The sequence below is a fragment of the Sorex fumeus genome, unplaced genomic scaffold (genome assembly GCF_029834395.1).
Source record: "Sorex fumeus unplaced genomic scaffold, SorFum_2.1 ptg000010l, whole genome shotgun sequence".
Taxonomy (NCBI): domain Eukaryota; kingdom Metazoa; phylum Chordata; class Mammalia; order Eulipotyphla; family Soricidae; genus Sorex; species Sorex fumeus.
Genome location: NW_026606067.1, coordinates 33,280,796 through 33,292,826, shown reverse-complemented (window position 1 = coordinate 33,292,826; position 12,031 = coordinate 33,280,796).

Here is a 12,031-nt window from a genome sequence, read left to right as displayed (position 1 = left end):
TGGTGGGAATGCAGGCTGGTCCAACCCTTTTGGAAAACAGTATGGACGATTCTCAAAAAATTAGAATTCGATCTCCCATTTGACCCAGCTATAGCACTCCTGGGAATATATCCCAGAGAGGCAAAAATGTATAGTCGAAGTGACATCTGCAATTGTTTGTTCATTGCAGCACTCTTTACAATAGCCAAAATCTGGAAAAAACCTGAGTGCCCGAGAACAGATGACTGGTTAAAGAAGCTTTGGTACATTTACACAATGGAGTACTATGTAGCTGTTAGAAAAGATGAAGTTATGAAATTTACATACAAGTGGTACTACATGGAAAGTATCATGTTAAGCGAAATGAGTCAGAAAGAGCGGGATAGACACAGAAAGATTGCATTCATCTGGGGAACATAAAACAACAAAACGGGAGACTAACACCCAGGAAGGGCTCAGATTAGTACCAGGAATTTTGCTCCATGACTTGAAGGCCAGCCACATGTGCTAGGTGAGAAGGAAGCTCAGATAGAGAAGAGAGCACCAAATAAAGGGTGTTGTGAAGACCCTCCCAGGGTGGGAGAGACATGCTAAAACTGGTCTATAGACCAAACATGACTGCCACTCAATGCCTCTCTGGCAAAACACAGTACCCAAAAGAAGAGAGAGAGAACAGGGAGGAATGCCCTGCCACAGCGGCAGGGTGGGACGGGGGGGGGGGGGGGGGGGGGAGGAAGGGGGGTCGGAGGGATGATAGGACCCGTGGTGGGGGAGGATGGGCACTGGTGGAGGGATGGGTACTTGATCATTGTATAACTGAAACCCAAGCACAAAAATTTGTGAGTCTATAAGTATACTTCATGGTGTTTCACTAATAAAAAAAAAATGATAAATAAAAAAAAAAATCACCGACAAAAAAAAAAAAGTGACTGTCTTGCAAATGGAGGTCATCATGAGTCTGACCCCAGGATGCCTACACTTGCCCAGCGTGACTTCGGATGGCTCTGCTTGACTGTCACAGAGTTCCCTGGCACCACAGCACAGTGTAACCTCTTGCCCACAGCCCGGAGTTTGATCCCCAAGCACGCACATGTGTGAGCAGCACAGTTCCCCCAGACACTGGTGCAACTAGAATGGGCAGGAGACCTTGCTAACACAGCGCTCCCATGACCCATCCCCCGAGAGGCCCCTTAACCCCCTGAGTATATGAGCAGCTAGACCAAGTGTGTGCAAAACCGTAATCATTGAAATAACAGTGATAGAGGAAACAAAATTACCCCCATTTCATAATAAAATTTTTAGAAATAGCATCTTCTATTGATGGAAAAAAATTTAATGATTAAGATTTATTATCAACAAATGTCACAGTGGAACCAAAAAATTGATAAACCACAGAATTCTACAAATGACACATTGATTTTACTGTTACTAAGTTTCATCAAATTTGGCAATGAAGCAGGCCCCCTCCCCCATATACCACCACCATTGTAGAAGACAGAGAACCTAAGTAAGCTCAATTTTTCAGTTCAGCATCCCCATAAATACATAAATACATAAATATCTCCTATTGCCAGTTAGGTTTTCGTTTTTTGGTTGGTTGGTTTTTTATTTGTTTTGAGCTGTATCTAGCAGTATGCAGGGTTTACTCCTGGCTCTGCATTCAGGAATCAGTCCTTGAGGGATCTGGGAACCATGAGGGGTTCCAGGGCTCAAACCTGGATCGGATAGCAATGAGTCTTACACATTGTACTCTCTCCAGGTCCCCAGATAAGGTCTTTGACTTAAACTATTTTTTCCAAATTTCCTACTCGTGGGAATCTCAAGAGGAAGGGCATATATGAATCTTAGAGTAAATCTGTCACTACGTTGTTTTTCTTTTAGCAACCATCCTTTAATTTCCTGCTCAAGCAAGTTGTTGGTGTGCAGAGCATACTGTGCGCATTTTCTTATTTCCTTTTGAAACCACAAATAGGAAGTGGTTATGTTTTTTAGATACATGTCAGAATATTTACCCTATATATTCTGCTTTCCAAGATAAATAATAGTAATTCTGGTTTAATGTCTACTCTTCGTGGCTGCAGAACTCAGTTTGCTAAGGGTAGGGAGTCCCAGAGAATACTGGAGGGATGTGGACCTGGTGGTGGGTGTGGTGTGGCAACACTGCCTGAAACATGGACAGGACTGCATGCCACAGTGCCCAGTTCCTAAAGAAACCTACTCAAACCATACCCATCTGTTTTCTGCTACCACAGAAACCACATTTTCTAATCACATTAATCACATTACAGAAACATCTGCCACACTATCTTCCATCTAGTGTTAAAAGAATCATAAGAATTATTACATATTTGTGTATCTCTTGACACCCCAGCATTTTTCTAAGGTATGACTGTCACACTTGTTTTCCTTTAAACCTGAAATAGATTCTTGATCTCTCTTACTATCAGAATTTTACCAACTGCATGTAATGTTCACATGTTGGTTCCTACATTAAATATTTGTTGGGGAGGAAAATGGGACCAGGAAACTAGAAACCAAGGCCATTACTATCTTAGAGGGACTTTATCATTTGATTATGTAAAACTTATCTCTATTGATCAGCTTTCTGCTTACCATCATTTCCTTAGATATTAGCTTGCTTCAGTGACTTTCCAGTTCCAAGTGATTTTATTTGCCTGTATACAAATACCTACTTAGAATCTAAATTTCAGAGCATGAACAGATCATGAACAGGCCGTCTGGGCTAAGAATTATTTTTCTAGTAAGTTGTCTGGCCAGCCCAATCACAATTATTACGAGGAAAACAGCTCTAGCTCTTGGATCTCTGCCCTCCAGCACTCAGCTGTGATTGGGGAATGTGAATGCCTGGGTTATAACTTGGCATCTAACATCCTCTCCAACACCAAATCCCTGGAAACCCCTCTGCTGCAGGAGAAAGTCAGAGCAATTCTTCAACTGCACTGGGATTCTGTGAAGCCTCAGAAACTTGGACACAAAAGCTGTGGAAATTTAGGACAAATATTGGGATTAGACCAGAGGCTAGTCTTCAGGCCCCATCCCAGCCAGGTGCTTTGGCTCCGGGTCGCCTCAAACTTCTCAATTAAGTAGAATAAATATGTTTACTATTTTCAGTGTTTTCATTACAGATCTCCACACTAGAACTTAAAGAGGGTGGTTCAACAACACCCAATAGGAGAGAGAGAACAAAAGGGAATGCCCTGCCACAGAGGCAGAGTGGGATGGGGGGAATGGGGGGTGGGAGGGATACTGGGATCCGTGCTGGTGGGAAATGGGCACTGGTGGAGGGATGGGTACTCGATCATTGTATAATTTAAACCCAAGCACAAAAATTTGTAAGTCTACAACTGTACCTCATGGTGTCTCACTAATAAAAATAAAAAATAAATAAAAAAGAGGGTAGTTCCCCCTGCCCTGCTCATTTTATAGACAAATTTAATATGTGTCCTCATGGTAAGATTCAATCATATAATTCCATAAAAAATGAGCTGAAAGGCTGGAGAAACAGCACAGCATCTAACGTGTCTGCCTGCGCAGGGCTGACCTGGGTTCGATCCACCTGCCCGCTGCCAGAATTGATCCATGAGTAGAGAGGAATAAACCTCGATCACAGCTAAGTGTGGCCCATAAAACAAAATATAAAAATAAAACAAACTTGATCATTTTAGACCAACGTGAGGGTGCTAATCAATTTTCCATATACAGCTTTGTGATGTCTATTTCTATTATGGCTATTGAACATTATTCTGAGATACGTCACCATCTACACTGCTTCTGGAGCTAAATGTGAGCCTACACGTTTTAATGTCCTTCAAAATATTAATACTGCTATTCATACCAGTACTCTACATGTTCACTCTACTGTGAGATCAAGTTCAAGGTAAGGCAGTTTCATATATTATCAGAGGTGAGAAATTATAGTCTACTCAAGTAATTATTCCACAGATCAAAGATGTACTTTTTGTTTTGGTTTGGTTTTGCGTCACACTTTAAGATGCTCAGGGGCTACTTATGTTCAGCCTTTAGGAATTACTCATGGCCGTACTTAGGGATATAAGGGAAATCAGGGATCTAACCCGGTTCAGCCGCGTGTAAGGTAAGCACCATAATCATCTTACTATCTCTCCACCCCCTAAAAATGCACTTTGGCCATCACAACTCCCAACAGTTTTATCATGCTCTTGTCATTCCAAAGTACTGACATTAATTTCTATCTTACTATCAAAGATTACTTCGTTGCATAATTGCGTTTATAAAATCATTGTCTAGGGCAGGAGAGATAGTCTATGGGGTAAGGGTAAGGTTCTGCCTTGCAAGCAGCTGATCCCGTTTCGATCCTCAGTACCACATAGGGTTCCCTGAGTGCTGCTAGGCATTGCCCCTGAGGACAAGAGCAGCACTGGGTGTGGCCCAAAAACTACACACACAACACAAAGGCCCTCCCGTTGATCGTCGATTTGCTCGAGCGGGCCCAGTAACGTCTCCATTGGAGACTTTGTTGTTACTGTGTTTGGCATATCGAATACCTCTCAGTAGCTTGCCGGGCTCTCCAAGAGGGGCGGAGGAATCGAACTCGGGTCGGCCATGTTGGCTGCTTGTAAGGCGAACGCCCTACCCGCTGTGCTACTAAAACCAATAAATCACCTTTTCTTGCCAGAGTGCTCCTCAGTTCAACCAGAGACAAATACAACCAATCTGTGGTCCTTTTGGTGTTCTCTGCTTAGAATGAACCTTCTCTTCCCCATCTCCATTCTTTGAATTCTCCATTGTGGGTTCCCTAGAATTAAGTCCTAATCAACACTAACCTCAGAAGGGTTTAATCTTCTACCCTGTTATCAGTCTTGTAATCATAATTACTTATCTAGATATCTGATTCCTAAGCCAGATTACATGTTTTGAAATATCACTGTATATCACTGTCCTCCCGTTGTTCATCGATTTGCTCTAGTGGGCACAGTAACGTCTCCATTGGAGACTTTGTTGTTACTGTGTTTGGCATATCGAATACGTCACGGGTAGCTCGCCAGGCTCTGCCGTGGGGGCAAGATACTCTCGGTAGCTTGCTGGGCCCTCCGAGAGGGGCGGAGGAATCGAACTCGGGTCGGCCATGTTGGCTGCGTGCAAGGCAAATGCCCTACGATTAAATTGAACTTGCTCAACTTCGTTGACCTGCACAAATATGTCAAGTTTTGAGGCAACTGATAAACCTTTGTTCAATTAATGACTGAGTTTTTGGGATGTGATAATCATGACTGTCAATACAATGGAAGAAGCTGAACATTTTGACACAAAACGGTTATAAGCAAAGAAAAATCTTCAAGTATTCATCTTGAACAACAATCTCAATACTTTGTAGTCTGGCTTCTCTTTTGTGGGGGGCTATGTATTTTGCAGTTGCCTCATATTTCTGAACTAGGTTCCAAATATTCCTGACGAATAGTTACTATATTCCTTCATTTTTGAAACTGTTCATTAATTGGTTTAAGTGAAGAAATACTTCAAGAATTCTTATATAAGGTCAATATAAAAAGAAATCCAAAGTGTGCTTATCCGGAAACTACACATGTAAACTTCTCACATGTGTCTAACTCTTTCACGAACTACATGATCTAATTTGAACTATTGTAATGCATATTTTAAGGAAAGGCACTGATTGCTCTTTAAACACAAGCATTTGGGAGCTGGGGCAACAGTTACAAGTGTCTGAGCACAGGCCTTCCAGACAGCACCCCGGCTGACCCCTGGCACTGCCTGGCATAGCTAGGGCGATCCTGCAGCTAGTGAGCAGTGTGGGCCACGCCCCCATCGAGTCCCTCACTGGAAGGCTCCTGGGCTCTCAAGCACTGCTGCAGAGACCCGAGACAATGATCTGTGGACTCTGGAGAAATAGTACAGCAGTTAGGAGCTTCCCAGGCTGACTCAGTTTGATCCCTGACACTCCATATGGTCCCCAAGACTGCTAGGAGTGGTATCTGAGCACAGAGCCAGCTGTAAGCCCTGAGGGTGTGGCCCCAAACAAACAAATTCCCTGGCATATTTCTTGGAAAATCTACACAATTCTTAACCAAATTACACTATAAGCAACTAAAGCAATTTGTTAAAAATAATTACTTATAAAGAGACTAGAGAAACTGTACAGTGGGAAGCATGCTTGACTTCTATGCCCACTGAGTCTGAACCCAGGCACCCGATAGAGCCACCAAAGCCCCTGAAGGGATCCCGTCAAGTAGAGCCTGGCGTTAGCCCTGAGCATAGCTGGGTGTGGCCCTAAAATTAAAACATAAGTAACTATACACATTAAACTACTACTATAGGCATATTATGATTAGATACTTTGTAGTACACAAAAGATTAAAAGACCTGGTTTACACACAAAGAAATTAGAGAGAACAAAAACTCTGTTCTAACGAAATATAGACCTGTATGGGATCTAAAATGTTTGTTGAGCTCTCCTGAGTGTTACTCAATAAAACTGTTTTCCAAAAATACTACATAGGTCGGTTTTTCACCTAGATGAAAAATAAAAACAGCAGTGTACTGCACCAAAATAATATGATTGATGCTACTCAAAAGTTAGCTTTTCTAAAAATTGAATTAGCTACTATGTATTAAAGGCATTTTCAGTGATCCAATTTCAATTAATTCTAGTAATGATTTGATACTTCATCTAATTGTTGCTTTTCATATAGTAATTATTTCCGTAACTGTCATGATAGAGATGAGTCAACAAAAAAGTTCACTTTTCAAATGATTAAAACCATGTATATTCAGCAATTGCTATTTCAAGTCTTGTCATAAACAATTTAATAAAGAATAAAATCATTTAGGAAAGATTATTAAAAATTTAAACTTCAAAAATTGAAAATCTTTTCATAGAATTTGCTTCAAAACCAAATTTTGCATTGGAACATCTATTTATTTTGCAAAACAAAGTCCAGGCAGTAATCATACCCTAAGAAAGTACAAAAACCAATGTTCTACCTAAATGCACCCTCATTCCTTAACTCTACTAAAGTAGGTTTTTTTTCTTTTTTGGTCACACCCGGCAATGCACAGGGCTTACTCCTGGCTCGTGCACTCAGGAATTACTCCTGGCATTGCGCAGGAGAACCTAGGGGATGCTGTGGATCGAACCCGGGTCAGCTGCGTGCAAGGCAAACGCTCTCACGCTGAGCTATCGCTCATCAACCTCTACTACTGTTTTTTCCAAAGAAAGTCTTGTTTTCCTAAGTATGTCAAAAAAATATGTCATAAAATATGTGGGGTCAGAGTGCCAATACAGCAGCTGGGGTATGTCCTGTGCACACGACCAATGCGTGTTCTCCGCGGGCCGACACGCAACAGAAAATTTGGCCGAAGACCGTTAGGAAACGGTTTTCCTTCAGCAGAAGTTCGGGCTCGGGAAAGGAGCGTCGAACTCTTCTACGCAGCCTCGGGGGGCGGTTGGTTCCCGCCCCCCCCCCCCCCCCAACGCCGGATGCCTTGTGCGCACTCAAGGGAGCCTCCAGGGAGGAGTCTGGGCTCTCTGCAGAGTCCCCTGCGCAGGCCTTTCCCAAGGGGCTGCTCCTCGGCAGAGGGTCCCAGTCAAGCTCCTCAAGTCTAGGCCGCTGGTCTTCAGGGCGCTTCTGAGCCCGAGGGGTCCTGTCCCTAACGGGGTCCAGGGGCCAAGGCCCAGCTGGGCCATCCCGGATTGCGGCCTGGATTGCCCGGGTCTCATCTCCAGGGCGGGCAGAGGGGCCGGGCACAGAAGTCTGCAGGGACGTGGGCGGGGCTGAGGGGGTCTCAGGGAACGACAGAGGCAGGGCAGGAGGAAGCAGGACTGGGGACAAGGTCCGGGAAGGGAAACGACTGCAAGATAACTGAGGTTAAAGTGAAGACTGAGCAGAAATTGGTCTGAGGTGTCTGTAACGGTTGGCCTTCCGCAAACCCAAGCCTGGCCACGATCACCCTGAGCAGGGCAGTCATTTTGCAGAGTGAACATTCTGTGTTCCCTCTGGGTCGGGCCCCCAAAGTTTTGGTCACCACCGTGCAGCTCAGAGCCTTGCGTCTGCGGAAGGCTGCTCCAGCCAAGCACACGAAGGTTCAGCCACCTTCCACACAGCCAGAGGAGGGTGCAGGAGAGAGGCTGGAAGCCAAAAAGTTTGCAACCAAGTTCAGTGAAGCCATCTCCCACCAATCGTTCCTAAACAGATACCAAGAGAAAGCGACAGGACTCTGACCATAATACCATAAGAGGAATAGGAGAGCATGATTCCTGCCAGCCAGTGCTGTGACCTCTGGGTCGTGGCCATCAGGGCCCTTGTGCCCAATCAGCCTGCTGACATAAGTGCCAGGCCCAGGGCACGATGTGGGCACGCAGGGCCATGCTGAGCCATTGAACAATAAGACACAGGCACCAGATGTCTAACCCCTTGAAGGATAATGGGGATGGGAGTGAGGGGCGAGAAGGACCCAAGAGGGAGAAAGAAGCCTGCAGGGAAATGGGTGGGAGGCAGGCAGAGCCCTGGGAGGTGCTGGGGGAGGGCCAAGAAAAGGCCATGGAGTGAGGGAGCAGGCGAGAGGGAGGACGGGTGGAGAGAGAGGTAGGAGAGAAAGTGCAGAGACTGCGGGTCTGTGGAGAATGGTGATACTGTGGTCGTGTAAGTGACTGTAGACAATGGTCCAGAGAGGGACAGTCGGCAGCCCAGAGGACAGGCCGATGTTGAATCATTAAGTGCTTTTATATACTGTTAGCAGGTACCCTTCAGTTTTTAATTTATAATTTTCCCTAAAACCTGTTCTGTTATATAGAGGGATAATTACAATTTCATAGCAGGTTTCCTAGTTGGTGGAGCCCAGTTAAAACAGGAGCTTCCGGGGACACTTGGCCGAGTTACAGGCTTGTGAGATGATCAAGGACGTGATTCACTGCCTCACACATGCAAGGCATAGACTCGAACCCTCTAACCCACTTCAGAGGCCCAAACTATTAGAGCCAAGTAATGGCATCGCACACCTCAAGTCCATTGCATTCTTTCTGCCCTTTACAACAATTCGTACATATAGTCCATGTGCTGCTCTTGCATCGTGGCCGGGTACATGTCGCCTGCAACTTCCCCCCTGAGATGTGTATCTTCAGGCTTTCGTCTCTAACGCTAGGGTGTATGCAAGAGCGCTCTCAGTGGTTGGCGTAGCCCACATTCTCTCTGAGTGAGCCCTTCTCTCTGTCTCTCTGTCTCTCGGTCTCCTCCCTCCCTCCCTCCCTCCCTCTGACTCTCCCTCTCCACACCTTCAAGAGCTGCCCCAAATACAAACATTTTCACTTCCCTGCTTGTCTACTCCTGAAATCTCTTTGCGTGAAACAGGAACCCACTAGACCTGGGTTCTGGGTGGCAGAGGTGCGTGGGCAGAAATTCACCGTCTTGTCCTCCCAACGTCACATGAGCCACCCGTGGGGCCCGCCAGCATCAGTACCAGCCAAACCATGAAGACCTTGGGGGTCAGCTTCTTTAGAGAAGCCAATGTATAAGGAGCTAAGGGTCTTGTGTATTGTCCCATGTGCTTATAAAAAGCGTCCCGAAAACATCCCCACAGAGCAAAACAGGCCGGCCAGCATCATTACAGATCATCATCATCAAAGACACACAGACTGTCCCTGCGGGGGCACTAGGATACTGTGGGGGACACTCTCCACTGCATCCCGGTGCAATACCTGGACCCACTGCGGGTAGGGAGCAGGGTGACTCAGGAAAGGAAGAAGCTCCTGCACCGGGGTCCTCCTCAGGAGAAACTCCTACGGCAATTGCTGCTCACATCCCCAATCCCATGCTCTCCCAGGAGGCATAGCTCCCCTTCTTTCAGCACGAGATGCCCCAGGACACAGTGGCCTGCAGCTCACGGTCCCTCTGCCACCGTGCGGCTGAGTGTCTCAGCAGAGAAGCTACGGCCATCCCACGGGTTGAGGTCATTGCTCAGGAGGGTCTTTCCAGAGGGGGACCCGGTGTTTCCTGAGAGAAGGCCTCCCCAACACCAGTCAGTCTGGTCGACTTTGTCTTGGTCAGGTCACACTCTCTGGGGGAAGCATCTGTGTCCTTGATACTCTTCCCCAGCAGCCCGAAAACATGAGTGCAAAGGAGGGAGGGGTGGCCACACTCGATTTTCAGGAAATCTGAGATTGCTCCGACCTTCCCCAGGGTCGTGGGGGAGGCACTCTAAGGGATGGCAGAGCCCTTTCTCGGGCTGCATCGCTCCCCGCGTCTCCCTTAGCACAAGCTCCGAGTCACTGGGCCCCTCATTCCCTTTCCCACCACAGAATGTCCCAGCCAGCCACCAAAGTCTTCAAAAGTATTACCGGGTTGATTTATTTGCATTCTCTGCTGGTCCGAAATGCAGCAGATTTTACTTCTACGGATCTGTTCATCTGGTTTTTCTTACTTTGGCAGAGGGTCGGGCTCAGGGAGGGGGAATCGAACCCTCTTGAGGATCCTGTGTGGCAGGTGTTCCCTTCGCCTCCTGATCGTTGACCTCTCTTACTCGGCACCACACTGGAGGAATCTGGGCTCTGCAGAATCCCCAGCGCAGGCATTTCTCAGGACACTGCGTCTCTGCAGAGGGTCCCACTTAAACTCCTCAAGAGGAGTCTGCTGTTTCTGATAAGAGTTCTGAACCTTGGAGGTCTTTCCCTAGCAATGTCCGGGGGCCCAGACCCCGCGGGGTGTCCAGGATTGCTGCCCTTGTGCTGGTCTCATCTCCGCGGTGGGCAGAGGGGCCTGATGGCTTCAACTCGGGCTCAGAAGGCGGCACAGACATGGGTGGGGCTGAGGGGGTGTCCGGGAAAGACAGAGGCAGGGCAAGAGGAAGCAGGAGAAGGGACATGGTCTGGGACAGGAAGCGACTGCCAGAGAAATGCTGGAACAGTGAATTGAGGAACAATTTGTTGAGGTGTCATAGGGGTTCGCCTGCGGTAAACCAAAGCCCAGCCATGAGTGGACCCCAAGCAGGGCGTTTCCTTGGGTACATTGAATATGATAGCCTTGGATGGGCCAGGCCCTGCCAGCTAGATTTCCCACAAAAATCCCGACTCATACGGGTGTCGATGCTCAGAGCATGTGGGGATTGTGATGGAGATGTGTCCAGTGTCACAGGTCCTCTCGTCGCCTTCCACGCAGTCAGAGGCAGGTGCAGGAGAGCAGGCCGAACACCACAAACTTAGCAATAAATTTCCCCCAAACTTTCTGGAACCATTGGTCCTGAACAGGGACCAGAGGAAAGGGACTGGACACTGACCGTAATAAACTAAGAGGCGCAAGCGTGTATGATGAATGGGAGCCAGTGCTGTGACTTTTTGCTCATGGCCATCAGGGCTCTCTGTGCCCAAGCTGCCTGCTGACATAAGTGCCAGGCCCAGGGCAGGATGCAGGCACTCCGTGCCAACATACAACAAGAAACATAAAATAAGAAACAGGCACCAGATATCTAAGCCCGTGACGATAATGGGGATGGGAATGAGGAGCGAGACAGACCCGAGAGGGACAAAGAGGCCTGGAGGGAAATGGGTGGGAGGTGAGCAGAGCCCTGGGGGGTGCTGGGAGAGGGCCAAGGAAAGGCTGTGGAGTGAGGGAGCAGGCGAGAGGGAGGAGGGGTGGACAGGATGCGGGGAGAGAACGGGCAGAGACCGCGGGTGTCTGAAGATATGAGGACAGTGTTGTTAATGAGTTAGTGAGTTACTCCAGTAAGTGACTGTAGAACAATGGACGTGAACAGGAAAGTCATGAGACCAGGGGAGATGCCCACTCTGATTCCCTATGTGCATATTCATTCTGTACTTTTCTATATTCTTAGCTGCTACTCTTCAGTTTTTAAGGAAATTTTATAATTTTCAGTGAAGACTTTTGTGTTTTGTCAAGGGCATACAACAATATCATAGGAATTTTCCTTGTTTTGAGGGATCCCAGTTGTGATGGGAGCTTCAGGGAGCCTTAGCTGAGTATGGGGGAGTGAGAGATTGTCAGGGGTTTCATTCAGTGCTTAGCATATGCTAGGCATAGACTTGATC